Consider the following 21,123-nt stretch of genomic DNA (forward strand, 5'->3'; position numbering starts at 1 on the left):
CGGCGATATTGTAAGTATCTGAACATAATATCGTCACTTACAAATCTCAAGTAGGTTTTCAACTCAATATTAGAAAAACATCATTGGAAGCAATAAACAAGTGTGCAGCAAATAATAATACATAATGAACTATTAATTTAAAATGATATGCCCAGTAAGCGTATTAAAACAATAGGCTTACTCTGTGGATTCACATAACGCAGATGTAATAAAAAAAAACTATTAATCGTCCAACAGTTCCCAGCCATCGTCACATTCCTGACAGAGTCCAGCTACTGACACACACTTTCCTGACTCATAGTTTTCATGAAATCTCAGTTTGAATTCCACAGATAAGACCCAGGATCGTTCATATTTTTGTTGGTAATAAACTTCCCACAATCACCGCAAAAATTGTGTTTCTGCTGGTGCTTCTATTTAATACGTTGATTTTGACCAACAACTTCGGTTGATAATTATTTCCGAGTTGTCTGGATAGTCCAGCTATATTTAATCCAATCTTTCCGATTTTCTTCCAAGTTTATCCTTTGGAAGCCCTTCAAACTCTATCACTAATTCCCATCTCAGAACAACTGCTTTGCTGTTAGGTGATTTTGTGCAAATCTTTGGATGCTCAATTTTAGATGTTGACAAAATCTAGCCATGTTCCTTTGGGATGAGACATTATCCTTGCAGCGATCCCTTATGTTTATCATGTATAGGATTCAGGACTGGGAAATCTGGACGGAGTTGGACGTTTATCTACCTTCGGCGTTGGACGAAGTGAAATTGGTGTTCATTATCAACTGCAGACTGGGGACATTCCGTCATTCGGATATTAATCTAGGAGTAAAGGCAGTTTCTGGGAACATGTTTGCATCATAGGGACTGATTCTTGAGTTGAGTTGATTTTAAGTTTAACGTCCCGTTCAGCAGCGAGGCTATATGAGATATGGACCTACTGATTAACGTGGAATCCGAACCACATGTGCTTCCGCTCGGAATCGAACCCAGGTCTCCCACGCCAAAGGCGATTACGCTAACCGCGTAGCCATGAAGGAGCTCAGGGACTGATTCTTGTTCCCCGAAATAGCATTTTGTGGATTTTCGGCTCTGTACCATACTCGAGCAAAAAGTCTAGGAAATTGTTGCTTATTTAATGTCTGTCTGCCTGTTTAAGTGCTTGTGGCTTCATTCCAGTCTACTTTGAGGGATTTGAAACAGCTAACATCAAGTAGTTACAATGAGAGGGAAGACAGAGCATCACAATTTCAAACTTGTCAGCCAATTCAAGTGCAGATACATCTATAGTACAGAAACTATAACGTCGTTGGCTTCCCGCGAAAAGTTTTAATGACGCTTATGGGGAATGGTCGGCTTGGTTACTCGTGGCTCGCTGAGCTCAGCAGACGGTTAGTGGTGATTGGCTACCGTCTTACCACACCTCCAGTGACGAGCAGGTCCAAGCGCGGGAAGCCAACGACGTTATACCTTCTGGACTATAAGTGACTGTGATGTTCGCCGGCGATGTTGCTAGCAAGAGTTCAAGGCGGTATTGTCTGCATTACACTATTTTAGTTATTCGTTACTAAACTTCATACTAATGAAAGGAAACATTTTCATCTGCAATAAGCTAAGGTCCTATGTGACGAAAATGTATATTAGAAATCTATGTCTATAAAGTGAAGAGAACAGAAGAGTACATACCTAAAAGTTTCTTGAAAATTGACGATGTTTTTGTTACTTCAAAGCACACAGTATATCTTCTTTCACAAGACCTCAGACGAACTAAAGGAATGGGAATTTCCTGAAAATGTGTCAGCATGTACCAGCAGACAACCAATAAATACACAGAAGAAAATAGCTTTTCAACAGTGTTGGTAACTTCTCAAACTAAAATTATCGGCGTCAGCAACGATATTGTCTATACGGCGATATTCGCCTCAGTCACCCTAAATATTGATATTAAATAATGTAAATTTTATAAATAATTTAAATAAAACCTTCGCAAATTTTACTTCGTTTAAACATTTCTTGAAGGCATAATAAAGTAAAGTATTGTAGTTATTTATGCCGCCAGTCGTCGACGCCCTTTGTTTGGCGGGACATTGATATGAGTCACTTTCCTAAAAATCATGGGCCTTATGCAGAGTCATTTTGACGCGTGATTAGTGCAATACTAAAGCGTTCGACTAACATATGTTGCCTGTAGTAGTCAGGCATTTAGTATGACGCTAATTATACGTCAAAACGACTCTGCATAAGGCCCGGTATGTTTTAGGCTAAATGAAAATTATCATCTTGATTTATTGTTTTTTTGGTAGACTTTCTTTGTTGGTATCGTACCGTACTTTGCACTTCAGGGGTAACTTAGCACAAAACATGAAAAATAGTTGCACAGTCTTCTGTCAGAAGAAAATATGAACTGTAAAGAGAAAGTTTCAACTGCCATCGTAAGTTAGAGCCACTGTATCTTGGCTATAATGTTAGCGGTTAGCATCTGTTCTAAATACGTGAAGGGTCTGTTGCAGAGGTATGGAAAACAGCCACTGTAAAGGCCAACAAAATTTGAAAGAATTTCCATCAAAGTTAAGTCAATTTCGTAGAATACTACTGAAATATAATGGGACTTCGAAGCAATAGTTGAAATTAAAGTGTGAAACGTTTTAAAGTCATAAAAAATAAAACTTGGAGAATGCGGTTTCAACCTATAATCGGGGTTACTTTGCGCTGTTCCAAAGCAACCCCTTAGATAAGAAATTACTATTGCCGGTACCTCCTGTCTTCTAATTCAAAGGTAAATTTTCTATTTAGGTAGATGCCGGAATGGATTTCTTGTTGGAAAATAAATTACGAATAGTGGCGGATTCAGAAAAATAGTTTGAGGGGGGCTTCACTCAGAAAAACTTAGTTTTGTTTTTAGAAATCACTAGACTTTTGAAGCTTATACCCTTAGGAATGACATTTAGATTTTTAAAAAAAGAAATCATGCAAATTGGGTGGGCTTCAGCCTGAAAGTCCCAAACCCCGTAAACATTCCACTAATTACGTTTGGGATGATATTCTTGGACATAATGAGCAACCAAGGCAAATCAATTCGCGGGGATTTTTTCTGTTCCTGAGTTAGCATTTTTGTGAGACATGTGCTAAACTATCAGAATGTGGTTCCTGTGCCGGTACCAGAAAATACATAATTTTCTTTACAAATATCGATAATTCATACTAATCTTAAGTATTGATAGCGGTACCACCATTCTAATATCAATATTTGTAGACTGCATGCAGTTTTGTGTAGGAAGTGAAGTTTATATACGCTGAAAGGAAAACATTACACAGAAACATTATGTTCGTATGTTGAATATACTTTTTTGTATGTTGTGCAAAGTATCCCCACCTGTGGGGTAACTTTGCACCAAAGTTTATCTTTCAATAACTATGACCATACTTAATGTTTACTAATGCACTTACATGATTTTTTTCCTTATAGATGTAGCTATCATATATTAAAATACAGCGTTCTAAATCATTACGTTTGTAAGCTACATGCGATTTTCTTTAAAATTCCTTGAATGTGGTGCAAAGTATCCCCGTCTTACTGTATTCACATAGTGTAATTCTGTTTTAATTTGTGTATAGCATATATAACTTTACAGACTCGTAGCCAGGTGGGGGAAACGGAGGAGGTTGCAGCCTCCTTGAAGTTTTGATAAATATTAAATTAACAAATTTTATGCTGTGTTCAGTTCTTTTGAGAGAAAAATAAATGTATTTTATAATTATGGTTTTGAGTCAGATCTAAGTTAGTTTTCAAATTGTGACCAATACATACGTATTGACTACTGTGTTGTGAATATAAAATAGAAAAACTAATTTGTAATTGCTAAACTTAAAAATTTAAGTATAATTTCTTAAGTTCAGTGGTCAAGCTAGATTAAAATTTGCGTTCGTGTTGCAAATTTTGTCAATAAACTTGTTATTCTTCTAATTGTATTTTTTAAAAAAGTAATTTTCATGAACAGTCATTAAATAGCATAAATTACATTTAAAACTTTAAAAAAATCATACTGTTTCATTCTATAACCACTTTGCAATATTGAAATTTACTTACCTGTATGAGATCGATGTGCGTCTTGCAGGGGTTAGAGTGAAATCAGAAGACAGTATCTCTTCTTAAACAAAATACTGGATACAGATTTGAACATCTCTTTTCTGTATGGTAGCCGGACAAAATTGGTAATATCAAATAAGTAGAAAAATAAGTTTAACACTCTCCTGGTAATCACAAGTGCTGTAGAACCTAAGTGCATATAGCAATTGCATTTCAGATATAATTAGCGGTCCTCTCCTAGATCATGTACCATTACTTGTACTCAATGCACATTAATGGAAGCATAAAATCTGGCACATCTTCCTTAAATAATCGATATCTATTTCTGAAATGCTTGAAATCAAAATATGACATTGGATTATCATCGTCTCTCATGTATTTTGTAGGTATTTCATCAGTTGCTCAAAGAACTCGATGAATTGAATAAAACCTTCAAAATCGTTATCAAATACTCCTTTGGCACAAAGCGCGTCCATTCTGTGCAACAATATAACCGTCACCATGTTATAGAAGTAATTTTTGTGGACGCTCTGTATATTTCGTAAAGACAGCAATCATTCTTCGATTTATACTTTATTTCTGCGACGCGATCATTTCTATCTTCGGTGGGAACTGTTTTCTTTCCCACGCAATAGGACAAATAGTCTTTTATCGTTCACCCATGTATATATCTGAAACATTGTTTTGTGGTGAGAGCATTTTAGTGAGCGACAAAGAACTTATTCATTTTCTGAACTACATATATGATAGACGTACTTTTCTTAACCTGAGTTCGCAGTGTTTCTTCCTTACTCATTAATATGCAAAGACCATGTTCTATAGTAATTTGGAACTGAATCAAGTGTATTCTTCAATCATTTATGGAAATATTGCAAACTAGCTGCAAGGCCACCAGAGCGGCGACAACTATATCGCTCAGCCAGTTCGTTATCTAATCGTTCTTACTATGAAGTTATTGCAATGATTTGTGTATCGTAGCCAGTGAACTGTAAATTAACGTCAATTCTTTTAACATTCTATTTGCGTATACATACAGGTGATTTAACCTGAGTGCAGTGGCGTAGCAGCTGCCCCCGCATTCCCCGCAGTTTGGGGGGGCCCCAACGTATATGGGGCCCCGAAGTCTTGCGATGAATAAAGATTTAAAGAAGTAGAACTTCAATCTTACTTCTATCGGCTTTACAACTAGGGCCCCTTCTCTATACTTTGCGGGGGGCCCCGCAAAAGTGTGCTACGCCACTGCCTGAGTGCATTTTAGAATGAACTGCCAACATTGACTAGTCGGCCAATGCAGCTCGTGCCTCGAACCCTCAGCTCGGGGAGTTTTACTCCGTATCTCCAAGCAAACCACCACGTTCTTTGGATTAGGCATAACATTATGTAAAGGGACACATGCTAATTAGCCGGTAAAGGACTCATACGACGGCTAGCTCCTCATTAGTGAAGACCCGGGTTCGTAAACCTAGTGCGTACCAGTTGTAGACATGCTCTCCAACACTCTCATTCTATTTTGACGACTGTCTACGTTCTTTGGCTGAAGACTAACGTCAATTTTTGTGGATTTGTGCAGCAGCTGCAAGCTGCTTCGTGGAATTATCCCGGTGTTACCCCCACAGTGCTAATGCCCTATGTGCATTAATGGTTTGAGAAAAGTGTCTATAGTGAAATCTCAATCATAATCTTCCATACATATATATATATATAGGTGATAAAAGGGCTATAATAGAATGAAAAAGCGAACTGTAATTCTATTAGTGTAAATAGTTAAGCGTTCAGTGTTGAATGTGTTGAATGTTGTGATTGTTTTTCTCTCCTACATTATTTTTTAAATAGTGTTTTAATAAATAAGCATAGTGTCATTTTATTTAATGTGTTTTTGTTACATGTATGAGTGATATTTGTGTGCGTCTTGGTCTGAGTGACCATTTGAACGTCTGTGAGGATTTCGAGACGAGAAATCCGAACCTCTCGGTGCTTAATGCTCATCTCATTATTGAAACCAGCGGGCAATTTGGGAAAAATTCTGTAATCCCTTTTTGGAAATGTTCTTCGATGTCTTAACCAGGTAAGTTCAGGTCTCCTGAAAATACTCATTAGTGGGACAGTTGGGGGGCAGGTCCGGAAAGCGGTTACAACAAAATGGACTGCTGCGGGCTAGCATGGGGTGCTTTCAAGCTCCCACAGCCACCTCCTGGATTTACGGGACTGTTTGACCTTGTGAGAGAACTCTGCGTCGCAAGTTATCAAGTACCCCACACATTACTCTTGCAGAATTGACTGAGTTGACTTTGAGTTTTACGTCCCGTTCAGCAGCGAGGCTATATGAGACGTGGACCTACTATTAACGTGGAATCCGAACCACATGAGTTCCCGCCGGGAATCGAACCCGGGTCTCACACTAATAGCTTGCAGAATAACAATGTATACTACCCCTATGTTAGTAGTAAATGATAAGAAATCTGAAAGATTGTTTCACAAGCAGATAATACAATTAAAAAACTGTTAGAAATAAATTACAACTTTAGCCTATTTACGACATGAGAAATACTTAAATACATACAGTATATAAATCATGATACATACATTAAGATAATCGTATAACAACTGAAAATGATTTTTACTATTATTCTATGTTTTTCCTTCATACGCCTTGTAAAAAAAAAAAAAAAAAAAATGTGAAACTTCGAAGCGATCTCCAGTATGTATTTTCACTAGATCTGGCAAACGAATGTGTACCAAGTCGAAAACTTGAAGCCGTAAAATAAAATATCATTGCGCAGAAATAAATTAACTAGTCACACACCCACGACAGATACTGGTAACATATAGTTAAACATTATTTTCGTGAAAAGATACTTTCAAAAAGTATTTTCGATACAGAATTGAACAAATAAAATACATATCAGGCATTCAGGGTGTATCTAGTTTTCATTTCATTTGTTGTAAACTTGAAACTGGTTCATCATATTTGAATAAAACATAGTTCTTAACAGAAAGTATTCAAGTTCATACATATACATATTATGTTCATTCACATATCATCCGGGTGCACAGTACACATCAATTTTTCATATCTATATATATAAAAGAGAACGTACAAAATCCTTTGTCCGCTCATCACGCTAATACGGCTGAACCAATTTCTTTCATTTTTGGGGGGTTATTAGGATTTGGACCCTAGATGGTTTTTATCATATCACTTTAATTTTTAATTACCAGTGTCTTGAGATAATTGACCATTCAAGTGTCCATAACGTACAAATCCTTTGTTATTAGTTCATCATAGGTAAAAATAAACGTATTTATATGCAACCCGCATGACCGTGTCACTCGGCGGGTTAACATAAATGACAGGCGATATACAGCGGAAAATAGCTTGAATCTTCTGTTTGAAATTTTTTAATTGATTTGCTTATTTTTACAGACACTTTTACAATATGCCAGCACCGGGATGACCACAGCGAAGCGGGGCGGGTTAACATAAATGACAGGCGATATAATGTTAAGATTTACTGCAATCTTCTATGGTTTTTATCATATCACTTGAAAGCGAAAAAGTAAAAATTATCTAAGTAACAAAGTTTATTGCGTTCCGGGGTGACCGCAGCGAAGCGGGGTGAACGCTGCTAGTATATCATACATACAGTATATCATACAACGACAAGATAAGAAATATTCATCTCGATCAATGAACTTTCGTTGAATTAGTGAAGTAACTTCTGACAGTAGTCTTAGTTTAAAGCAACGGAAGAACCATTCATTGGTATTCCCATTGATTGTAGAAAGATCTCTCATAAAATGACAACTTAATTGTCATTCAACTTAATATTATTTTATTAGAGTTAAGTAAGTAGCACTATATACATGTTGGGGAGTTGGGCCTAAAAAAATGTATTCTGTAACGAAATCTACACTATAACTTATTTGGAATCTAATGCAATTATGATTTTCAATAATCATTTATCATTGTAATATTGACATTTTAATATTTATAGTATGCCTCTCTAGATATATGAGTTCAACTATTTGTTTTAGTATTAAAATATGTTATTCGTGGCAATAAAAGATTGCAATCACAACTCTATGAATTTTAGTTACAAATTTGCGGTTTTCCTACTTATTGATATCTTATGTTTCAATACACATTTTGACTTTATTTTTTTTATCTTCTTGTGACATTAGCATGCGTCTTAACTGCACATTACTGCCATTATGCATAACAAGATAGAACTTGGAACACCCTTTTCGAAGTGTGGACGTTTTATTCAAATACAATTAGCTGCTTCCAATCATTAACATCGAATTCAGACTTTGGAGGCATCCTATATTCTACGTACTTTGAAACTACTCAGGGCACCATAATGCACTCCTCTTAAGCTTTTTGATAAGAGAGAACCACGAGAGAACCACGATACGCATATCCTCATTATATGTAAATAAAGTGACAGTAAACTCTACTTTGAAGAGCTCACATAACGTCTATGTAGAGCATAAATCCAAAATAGCAAAAAAAATTGTTATTTTCAGTCATATAAGCCATCATGGAGATTCAAACTCATGACCTTCGGAAACTAAATCTTGCCTGTGCATGCCTATAACGTAATAAAGAGAATAGATGATGTTAGAAACCTTCCAAAATTATATCTTTAGCAATTTTAGGTGTTCAAATACTAAAATTAGTTCTGGAGACCATGACTATGGTTCTGCTAAATTAACCCACAAATCATGAAAGTTTAGTGTTCGTTCATGTACCCATGCCCTATAAAAGCCTATACTCATGACGTCGTTATTATTTATTCACGAACGGAAACGAAATGTAGTAACTAGGTTCAGCTCATCACTTCCCTCTTTTACCTTCTCTAGGAATAAATGTATTCTTTCAACGTAAACCATTACACATATATGTTCTTGTTTTGTCATAAGAAATAACTTCTCAATGTTATCTCGTTACAGAAGTATGATTAATCGTTATTACAATGAACCAATTAGTTTGAAGCAAAAAGTAAGTGTAACGTCACAGATGAAAACGAGAGGTACTAACTAGGTCCAAAATTACCTCATCTCATCCCTTTTCTCCTTCTCAAAGAATGAATATATTTTTTCAAAGTAAACCATTACACACTATTTGACAATTAAACACCATACTTGTTCGAACAAATAATGCCAACGATACTGTGACAACGAATGCGTAAGCATATGTAACACGATATAGTTGACGATTCTTTTTCAACATATGATTATAAATCAATACACAAAGAAGCTTTTTAAATCTTTCCAACAGTTTATTTAATCCACAAACGAATACAATATAAATTACTATTGTTAACCAAGTCCGGGATCGCCCCTCCCCCTCTTTTATGCGTCTCAAAATAAATGTATGCTTTCCTGGACACACTTTTTGACAATTGAATATCGTGGTTCGAGTCCCATAAGTTCCATGAATAAAATTAAACCTTAACCAAAAGTCAAGTATTCCTTCCAAAGTTTTCGACTTGAGTTGAGTTGATTTTAAGTTTAACGTACCGTTCAGCACCGAAAATAGAACCTACAAATTAACGTGAAATCCGAACCGTATTAGCTCCTTCCGGGAATCGAACCCTGGTCTCCCACGTTAAAGGCGCATTCGCTACTCGGTTAGCCACGGAGGAACTCCAAAGTTTTCGAGTTTCATATTAATACTAATACTAATTTATACTATTCCTGGGATCTACTAATTCTTAATGTAATAGATCATCAAGAAAGAGATCAAACCTTGTTTTAGTAATTTTATACCCATAAAGGGGAACGAAAAAAGCCATCATAACCTCCAAGCTAAAATCCCAGTTCAGTGACGTCAAACGAACATATTAGCTCGAACCGAATACTTCTAATTCACTCATACCAGTAGGGGTGCGGTGGCTCAGTGGTAGAGCGTTCACCTCTGCTGTATGGGGTTCCTGGTTCAAACCCCGCAAAAGTAGTTTTGTGGTGGGCAACATTATGCTCGGGATACTCCAATTTTCTCCCACACTTTCATTCCTTTCTCATCGTCACCGTCTCCTTTAGCCTAACCGTGGGACGTAAAACTAAAGACTTCACTTGCACCAGTGTTAGACCATCTCATCAAAGGGATAACAATCTCCAAATTTTATGTCATAAAAGGGAACGAAAAATAAAAATGCATTCATAAACCTGTACTAATTCGTAACGAAATGAATCATCAAGACCATATTTTTAGTAATTTTAAAGAATCATCATGACCTCTAATCCAAAACTCCCAATTCAATGACGTCATAGCAGGGGCAAGGTACCTCTGACTCATTCGCACCAGCGTGCATGGCCCCTGAATAAGCATAAACAAAATTTCAATAGGTGACGCAATCCCGGGACAAAGCATCCCTGATTCATTCGCTATGGTCCATGGGGACCCCAAATTGGATAGTCAATAGTTCGATCAGGTCACGCAAGTACTACTTCGTGCATCGGGAACTGCTACCAGCTGGTCAAAGCATCAATGCAACTGTGTACTGTCAGCATTTGAGCCACCGCTCCGGATATTGCACCGTCCGATTATCACCTGTTCCATTCCTAGGAAAATCACCTTAGAGGATGCCAGTTCAGATCCCTGGTAGAGGTGCAAAACGCACTTGATACTTTCTTCGCTTCACGGGCCACCAACTTCTAGCGCGATGGCAGGTCATCGATGCTGATGGGGACTATTTTTGATCTTACGTGACATATCGATGTTAGAAGGTGGTGGGTGAAAAAACGACAAAACTTGGTTGGTTATCTTTATATAAGTAAGCGTGGTTGCTAAAAAAAAGAAAGAAAAAGTAGGTCATTTCCTTTGTTGTGTTGTGTACTTGTCAAATACTGCTGTATAAATTAAAGCTATGTCGTTAATTCTGCTGTCACACACAAAACCTCATTTTAAAACCCTTTCCAAGTGTTCGCAATGATAAATTATGATGACTACCCTTCAAAGACAATGGTAATATCGTAGCCTCTGACTGCAAATACATTTTTTATGAGATTCACGCTGGTGACGTGAAACAATTAAAGGTAATTTATGACATGTGTTGATGTTTTAGTCTTTTAAGCACAAATTTCCTCTCCTCATGATAGATAACACAAGATGGAGACTTTATTATTAAAAGCAACATGCTCATGGTTTATGTGCGTAACAGGCTGAGTTGACTGGAGTGTAGAGTGGAATCTTTGACTCTCTCTTCCCAGCCTTAAATAATACACGATAAATTATAAAATTTTCCATATGAGTATTTAGGTTGATCTGCTGGTTATAAGTGTATTTAAGAATTATATTTTGCGTAGATGCGACTGTGCTGAATCCACTGTTGACGGCAATTTAGTTATAATTTGCAATATACAAACTGCATTTCTTACTTTTCTTAAAGGAGAGAAGTCCCGAAATATAGTTTAGAGCACCAGATTCTCTTCATTCGGCCCTGGCAAAGATATATTCAGCTTTGCACAAATAAATTGTAAATAAAACAGAGCTTTTCTCATTTGCTTGATTACTCAAGAGCAGTGATGCTAACCTGAAATATTACAAAATCTCATCTCTTGAGGCAAAAATTCCCATTTTGTACCGAAACTCCACATGTTACACTAATCACGAAATTTGTACTAAAAACCTAAAATACATCACTTATCTTTCTCAATGTAAGTCCGTGCTCCGAAAATTTCTAATTCTTCCGTAGTAATAACAGATTACTCAAAAATTAAGTAGTTACTTCACTATACATACATTTTACACACACACACACACACACACACACACACACACATATATATATATATATATATATATATATATATATATATATATATATATATATATATATATATATATATATATATATATATATATATATATATATATATATATATATATATATGTTTGAATTACTTATTTATTCGTACACATTTGCTTTGTTATGAAATTTTGAAGTGTTCCTTTCTCAACTTGAAATGATGTACAGTTAACTTAACGCGTCTGAAAAGTTGACTGTATCAGACACACGGAATTGAAAATATCAGCTCAGATTCTGTTTCATTTCTTTATTTTGACATCAGTTACAGTGGAAAATATTCTTTCGGCTTCTGTGTGGGAATATGGGAGCGGAATAACGTAATTTGTTAGTCTGTTGATGTTTGGGAATTACAATCATCCATAGAAATCCTTAATTTTTAATATCTTCTTCCACATAATATCCACATCCATTGCGATCAATTTATTTTTTGAGACGCACAAAACCTAAAGAATTCTTCATTCCACTGTCAATGCATTTAAGTCAAAATAACCAACATGAGTAACTAGCTTTAACAAATAGGTCCTCTCTTTCATTTCTAAAGGAACTGAAGCGATGAGTAACGCCAGCTGCTTAAATAAATCAGAATTAACTGGGAGTCGTTTCTTCATTTCTTCCGTTGCAGTGATGTAGAAATCTATGCATTTAAGACTTATCTGATGCCCATTGCTCTCACATTCAGTTGACAATGTTTGTAAGAAATTCTCACATTCTGGACGAAGATAAATTGACTTCAGAGGTTGAAATTTGCAGGATGGGAAACATTGATATTTTTTATTTCTACAAGAACATGGGGTAACAAAATTCTTTCACCAAAATTTCTCATAATCATTTACAGTTATGAAATAGTTCATGAACAAGTACTTGCTTTGACTGAAATAGAGCATTGAAACTGTTGAAGAAGACAAATACATGTTTTAGGAACAGCATATATGCTGAGAGCATGTATATATTAAGAGTTATTTAGTTCGTGAGAAATAAGCTCAGCATTTAAGCATGTTTTCCACGCAAGCAACTCGAAAATAGTGTCGAAGCAAATGCCAGTTTTCTAACAATCTAACCAGGGCCAGTCCTAGGCAATTTTCTGCCCCGTGCAAAGGCATCATTTACCAACTTCCCTTTCTCTAGAAAGAACAAATCTTAAAAGACACGATTTTAAGTATGCTACTCCAACATGAACAACGAAGGGAAGAGAAAACGCACTCGGACTCAGAAGGGCCTGAAAACTACAAATACAACCTCATTGTGTCTGTTTTTCAAAAATAATAATGTATTGTGTTTGTGAAAGATAAAGCAAACATATATGCAAGGGAAGGAAGGTAATCCTTTTTACACAATTCAATATCGAGCTTTAATCTGAATATGTCAACTTGCAATTCTTTTGCATCTAGCTCGTTTATCTGTTTAAATTTTTTTAAAACTTGTTTCCACCTTCAATGATAAGGAACTTGTTTGTGACAAAGACAAGATTAGTTTTCGTATCAAAACTGTTATAAAAGTAAATGGAATAGATGTTCGCTATTATTTGAGAATTGAGTTCTTGTACTTGACAGCAATCAAGCAATTCTTGTTGGGATTTGTTTGACTATTTGCCTTAGCACTGTCCATGCGACCTTAAACTAATGTGATCTAAACATGATTTATGAATGTAGTATTCAAGTAGAAGGTCAGCCTAGTAAATCTAACTACCCTCATCATTAAGTCTGTTTCCAACAAAAAATATTTATTTTAAATAATATAGTTATCAAAATAATATAGTTACAGTCTCTCAAAACTTGCCGCTCCGTACAAATGCACGTATTGCACACATGGTAGAGCCTGCCCTGAGTACAGGGTTTTCAAAAAGTCTGGACGGATTTAATTTGCTTATAGTTTTCATAAAAATGCTCATAATGAAATCAAATAAAGTGCAAACGGTAGCGGAAGGATTAAATTTTTAGTTGGCAACACTGTTAGATAAGCGGCAACTCTGAACACGTTGAGAGAGGAAGAGGGAGGGCAAGGGTCAGTCTCTTACCAAATTCCATCCATTGTTGTTTTCATTGTTGTTTCAATGTTGACTGTTAAAAGTAAGTTGCAAGCTGTATTGGTATGTGTGTCTTTTAAACAAATAAATAAATGAAAAACTCCTCTGAGAACACTACTTTTTTTTTTACCGTATCAAAGATGGCGTCGGTGAAAGAGAAAGCGCAATGAGTTCTGTGGTACGCAGAGCTAAAAACACCAATTCTGTGTGTCGAAAGTTCACCAAAGAGTTCAAAAAGCCGGCACCGACTGAGAGTGCAATCCGAAAGTGGCATGCTAAGTTCTTGGAGACAGGAAGCGTCCTGGACCGTCCTCGAAGTGGGAGGTCGCCAACATCGCCTGCAACAGTGAGCAGGGTAAGGGAAAGCATCATCAACAGCCCACAGAAGTCGATTCCTAGACGGTTTATGGAACTCGGAATTCCACAGACAACCGTGTTTTCAGATAAAAATTTAATCCTTCCGCTACCGTTTGCACTTTATTTGATTCCAATATGAGCATTTTTATGTAAATTATAAGTGAATGAAATCCGTCCAGACTTTATGAAAACAATGTATAACTACACGAATGCAATGCCAGCCATGTAGTGCATGGCAGTTTCAATAGTGTATGCTCTTCAACATTAAAACAATTCCTGAAACTCTTGTAACACAGCACAACGCTAGGCATCGCTAAAAATGCAAGTTGTCGCACCACACGTATTAATTCTTCACATAAGCAAAGAAGTTATTCACATGCTTGTTACCAGAGTCGATGAATGGCAGATACAATTAAGCACAATAAGATTTGATACTGCGTTCGCAGGCACGTAGCCAGGATTTCGTGAAGGGGGGAGGGTCCGTGACATGAAACTGTGGTTATCACACCAGGGGCTCGATCATTCTAAACAATTTTACTGGAAAATATATTGGTTCGTTTAGCCAGTATTTCGTAACGGGAAGGGGGGGGGGGCGTAACATGAAATTCTGTAGACCCAGGAGCTCGATCAATCTAAACTACTTTACTATCAACATATATTGGTTTGTGAAGATATGTTGGTAAATATTTTAATAAACTATGAAGAAATCTCGAGTAAAATAATAAAAGAAAAGACGTATTGAAAAAGATTATACAATATTTACATCCTTCCTCTGTTTATTCAAATATAACAATTTTCCTTTCATTACGACCTCGACTATTATAAAAAGTATATATTCACTATTATAAAAATAAAAGTACATACTCAATAATGTCTTGTAAAATATTTTGCAATATCTGCGTTCCTTTTTCTGTTGAATCAAAGTTAACAGAACTTTCTTCCCACATATATTTTTGTTTTTATTATTCCGTAAACTATTGTCTGTTTCAAATGACAGGTTAAAGGAGCAGTAGAAAATTATTTTTGAAATAACATGTTTGATACTGCAAGGATGCGATGATGAAAAATTATGATAAAATATGTCCACGCTGTTACACAGCGACACTATGCTTTCGGAAGCTTGAAATCTCCCTGACTAGTAGCAGAAATTCTGAGAATTCCGCAAGTTTTCTAGAAACTTTAAATTCCCTGACTCTTGCAGGATATCTCGCTCACCTCCCAACCATGTATTGCAAGCAATACAAATTTCCTCATAAGAAAGAGTAACCAAAAGCTTCCTGTAGTTTATTCTTAACGCTGATCCTTCTTTTTCTAATTTTATTTTCTTTCATCCTTCCCTATTTTTTTTCATTTCTCGTCTCGAAGGGGGGGTTCCGGAGCCCCTCCCCTTGGCTACGTGCCTGGCCTTCTTCAACCTTGAAACAATTGAGTTCTGATAACGCACCGTCACAGATGCATAATCAGACGTGACACTAATTATGTTATATAGTGGGACACCTTTTAATTCTAAACACTTCTGAAAGGCTACGAACATATTCCCCGACAAGCAGTTCCTTGAGTCTATTGAGATCCATTCAATTATAGTTTAGTACGGTAATACACAGGATGATCAAAATGTCACTTAACATGCGGAGATCTTACAAAAGATGTTGAAAATGACTACCTTTACTGATTCGCATATCCACCTTTCTGATTACGTTTCTGATTACTGTCTGGAGCATTTTACGTGAAATATTGAGCTGAACTTGTCTCATCAATAGAAGATAACGTTCACTGTTGATCTTTCATACGGAAGAAGAGATTAACAACTCTCTTTCGTGACATGGCACTGCATACGTCGATGTATTGAGCATTAAGCGCAGAATTCGGCAGTGCATTTGGATTGTCTATCAACCACAAATGCGAATTTTGTGAATTCACGTTCCTGCTGACGTGCAACCAAGTCTCGTTTGACCATTTCAGACGTCCTATCCCTCTCTATCAAGCATTAAATGTTCCATGAACCACTGACAATACTCAACACGTTTGAGGGAATCATCTGGCAAAATGTCGCATTTATTTATTATTGAATCTGGATTAATTTTATTAGAAAATTAGTTGATATTTAGATGTATGTCATAGATAGAAGCGGTTATCTTGCCCTCAAAACATGCATTAGTAAATTACTAAAATATGAGACATTCAACTACGCTACACATTAATATGTCAAAATCTCTGAGTCTCTCAACTTTAGAGTCATTAAATTTGGCATTTACACTTTTCATTCAGAATAATTAAAGAGCGATTTTTGATATTTGATCTAGATGGACCAAGGGATGGGAATGGTTCACCTACACGACATGTTTAAATTTTGTGCAGGACTTTGAGCATAAAGGAATTCTACAAAGTACGTTCAATAACTTTTGCACAGATGGGTATAATATTTTTTAGTAGTTGAAATATGATGATGAAATTTTGGCTGAACATTCCTTGATCTTTTGGCTTCAAAATGATAATAATTGTTGTTCCGTATTGTTCACAGTTAAACTACAATGAGCACTGAAGTAGATATCAGGACACAACAACGGTCGGTTATGGAATTCCTGTTCAAAACCAGTGATGAATAAGCACACCAATTCATAGGAAGTTGCTTCCGGTTTATGAGGGCCACACATTGGACCACGCCAGTGTCCAATGTTGGTTGCAGCAGTTTAAAATCCTAGACTTTCGAGATCAGGGCAGTAAATTAAGGCTTCCTTTTTCTGGGATTAATGCGGTGTCATTTTCATAGGCATCTTATATGGCTCCACAATTAACAAGGAGCTTTATTGTTTGTCACTGGATAAAGTGTAACATGCTCTCCAGTACAAGAGACCGGAGCTGCAAGGTAAGATCATTAAACTTCATTATGACAATGCTAAACTTCATACAGCCATGATGACACAACAAAAAATAATAAAAATTAGATAGAAAATCGTCCCTTAGTCTCCATACAGATCGGACTTGGCTCCTTCGAATTTTTTCCTGTTTGGTGGTATGAAGGTCCACCTGGGAGGAAAAAACATTTGACAGTGATAAGGGTCTAATTTCTTGTGTGAAACGATAGTGTGAAAGTCAGCCCCCTGAATTTTACCTAAATGCATTCAAGGCATGGAGAGAACGTTGGACGCGATGCGCCACAACAGATGGAGTGATGACATGTTTTTGTAGCCAAGGGATCAAAGTATGTTCACCTAAATTATCATCATCACATTGCAACTAATAACAATATTATAACCATCTGTGCAAAACTTATTGAACACCCGTTGTGTATCAAAGACGGAAAAAGAGGAAGGAAAAATATTGCCCTTAGTAACATGTGGCATCATTCGTTAGTTTTATGTATTTCTGAAAACATAAACTTTACTGGACTACTTCTCTTTTCCGTAACATGTGGGACTCAGTTCTCGAAATGGAAAATCTGATAAAGTGGTGTTTTTAGCGCAAATCAGGGTTAACATACCCCTTCTTATCACAGAAAATTTTATGCGTAATGACGAACGCGAATAAAGCAACCGGTAATAGCATTACATTAATTATAATTATCCTGAAGCATGGATACCGGTATGTCATAATCCCGCATACCCCTTGATTTCGACCACTGGTGGGACTGCAGGTAAATCAATTGTGTTAATAATACTCGAGGGGAAACGAAACCTTTTAGATTGAATATTTGGTTGTTATGATTATATACATGGTTGCTAAAGCATATAAATCTTCGTCGTTATCATCTAATGGGAATTACGTGTATGGAAAAAGCTTTGGTGCATATCAGACCGAGAGGAAATTTTAAGCGAGGTGACGAAGGAAATTAAATTGCCTCAAGCAAATACCTCTAGACTTATGCGTATTCATAAATCTTGGATAATTGGTTTCAATATTGGAATGCACTGATAAACTTCCAAGGGGGGAAAAGCTTACCATTATTGTGTTTGCATGAATAGATTTAGCTGTCATTGTCTGGATAAAATCCTGCTGTCATAGAAATGCATTATTGCAACTATATATTCACAATATACACATGCGTTAAGTTTTGAATCCTACCGATGAAAAGATATGTACTTCAATGTGGATTAAAAACAGATTAGAGAGCTCAGTTAAATAGACAACAGCGTCCCGGAAGAACGATTCAGTTCATGTGTTACTGATTGAAGACATTTCAATTTTAAGAATTTGCAAGTAAGTATTAACCTTAAAGACTTTTTAACTATATTTTATATTGAAATGTCTCCATATGATGTCAGGCCATGAAAACTTTTCCTTTTTTGTGTAAATTGAAACTGGACCACAGAAGTGTTGTCAGTTGTAACTACATTTACCGTAATACTGGCAATTTTGAGCATTGCATAGGAATGGATTTTTTTCTTTAAATTGGGCTAAAAATAGTAAATTTTCACATTCTCAACTTTTCTTAAAGGTTTTATATTTTTATTTCCTCTCCTTCTATGACTGATTCTCTGTCTCTTACCTACACACAAACAGAAACTTATCCATCTCAAGGTTGACGGGGTTTGCATCCATTTGGCAGCTCTTGAGGGAATATTCATCAGTAAAATAAAAAGTTATATCGCAACGAACTAAGTTAAAATGCGTTAGGAAGCTGTATCCATTGAGCAAGTTTTCTTGTGTTTAGCTTGTACGATAAAATTTACATTGTTACCGGTGTCACTTCCCTCAATAACTACCACTGAAACCCTATGAAGGAAGAAGGTTGCTAAATCAAAGTCAAAAAGACGAAACAAGAAGATACCTATGAATTCACTGTGTAGACCATGGGTAAACATGAAATAATGCTTCAATACTCAGATAAAACATCTATTTTAGTTGGCAGGAAATGTTGCATTTAATCCGGGAAACTTGATATCTTCGAATGAGAAATTTGTTTTACGAGACTACGAACACTGCGACTAACCCACTTCGAATGCCATGTGTAAGTTAAGTGTTAAAATTGCTAAAAAGTAGTTCATATGAGGAGAGTTTGCAAAAACATTAAAGGAACACGGTAGCTCAGTAGTAGTGAGCTTACCTGTTGTGTGAGGGTTCCGTGATTCAACCCAAGGACATGTGACTTTGTGGTGGGTGCAGGGACGAACCCATAGGGAAGGGTCCACTGCGTCCGCCCCCAAAAAACTTCCTAACACAATATACATCTGTACACTTTCTCGATAAAAACTACACTTGTTTAACAGGGAAATGATTGATGTAACATGCAAATTTGATCGTTCACCTCATCTATATTCTTTCTTATGAAAACAACCTAGTTCTACCATTTTTTTCTGAAAATATAGGTGGAAGTATTTTACAATTACTTACCATCTTTCCACGCGGAGAATAATACAAGTTCAATAGTCCATAGACATAGTAGCTTGTAGCTTGTAGTATTGGATCTCTCAAAGCTTGAATTCCTCAAAACACAAATTTCTGGGTGGGTGGATTGCACTGTCTCAGTGGAATTTCTCCCCACATTCTCATACCATCCTCCTTTTGAAACCATCCACTTTCGTTAAAGATTTGTTTCCTTCAGAGTAGATACCATAGTTGTGAACTGTAGATTAAACATTACATTTCAGAATGAATTTCGGAGAAAATTGTGCATGAATTCGATGTGTCACTTGCAACTATTAACATTTGAAAAAAACGAAAGTTGAATCCAATATGGCGAAACCAAGATGGCGGCTGGAGTGGATAGTATGTGTCAGAGAAGCAGTACTTGATCCAATTTTTGTTTTTGCATGTGCTCACACTCATATCCAGTTACGTCTAAAAAAAAAGCAATTTTGTGTACGAGTGTTGTAGTACTGTATGATTGAATTCCGGATATATGAAGACCCATAAGTATGCAAAGTACCAGTATGGGTCACTAAAATTAGAACAATACACATTGGGCCGCAGAAACTTTGCATTTGAATCAATTTTACACGAACCACAAGGGGACATTTCGCGAATGTCCTTATTAGACTTCTAAATGCAAAGTGGGGTCTGTGATTCATTCTCAGCTCACTCCAAGTGGATTTTGGGTTGGACAAACAACGTGTTCGTGGGTTTTCTCGGGATTCTTCCATTTCTCCCTATTTTCTTCGTTCTATCATTTCGTTCAATTCTTATCATCTCCATCTCCTTTAGCCTATATACTTGTACTATGACATAACCATTGAATGTAAACCCGAAAGATTGTTTTTAAATGCAAAGTGTTTTGTAATACGATGAATCATTTATGGTAACGGTGTATATAAAATAGACCGTTAGGCACGTGAGTAAAATAATTTTGACATTAAGAGCGTATTTTAGTTAGAGCAGGGAGGAAATTCCCCCCCCCCCCCTGAGTTTGATATATACAGTACCTATTTTAGTCAATAATACAGTAATATTTCTGTATACCAACCAAAAACATGAAACTCTATTAACATCGACGGAGAATCATGTCCATGAACCCATACTAAACCTGTATTAACGCTACTGTTATGACTAAATTTGCTTCTGACAGGATAGGGTACTTTCTGAGCAGAATGTCTGGCAAGATAGCGCCCTGATTTTAGAAAATTGAAACAATGAGTAGGTCATTCGTTTGTGCTACGTTTGTACCGTTTGTACCGAAAATATTTTCGTTTGTATCATTTTCCTTATAGTGTTACTTGAGAGGTCAACTGGGGAGCTATCTTGGCGCCAAGATAGTCCTCCCCTATCATAGTACAAAAAATTGAAATACACCATTCAAAAGCAAATCGTTTGTACCGTTTGTACCGAAAAAGTTTTGTTTGTACCCTGATAGTTTTCGAGAAAGAGGGGATGACATTTGGGGGGCTATCTTGGCGCCAAGATAACCT

Source organism: Thermobia domestica, chromosome 16 (assembly GCF_964235325.1).
Source record: "Thermobia domestica chromosome 16, izTheDome1.hap1.1, whole genome shotgun sequence".
NCBI classification, from domain to species: Eukaryota; Metazoa; Arthropoda; class Insecta; order Zygentoma; family Lepismatidae; genus Thermobia; species Thermobia domestica.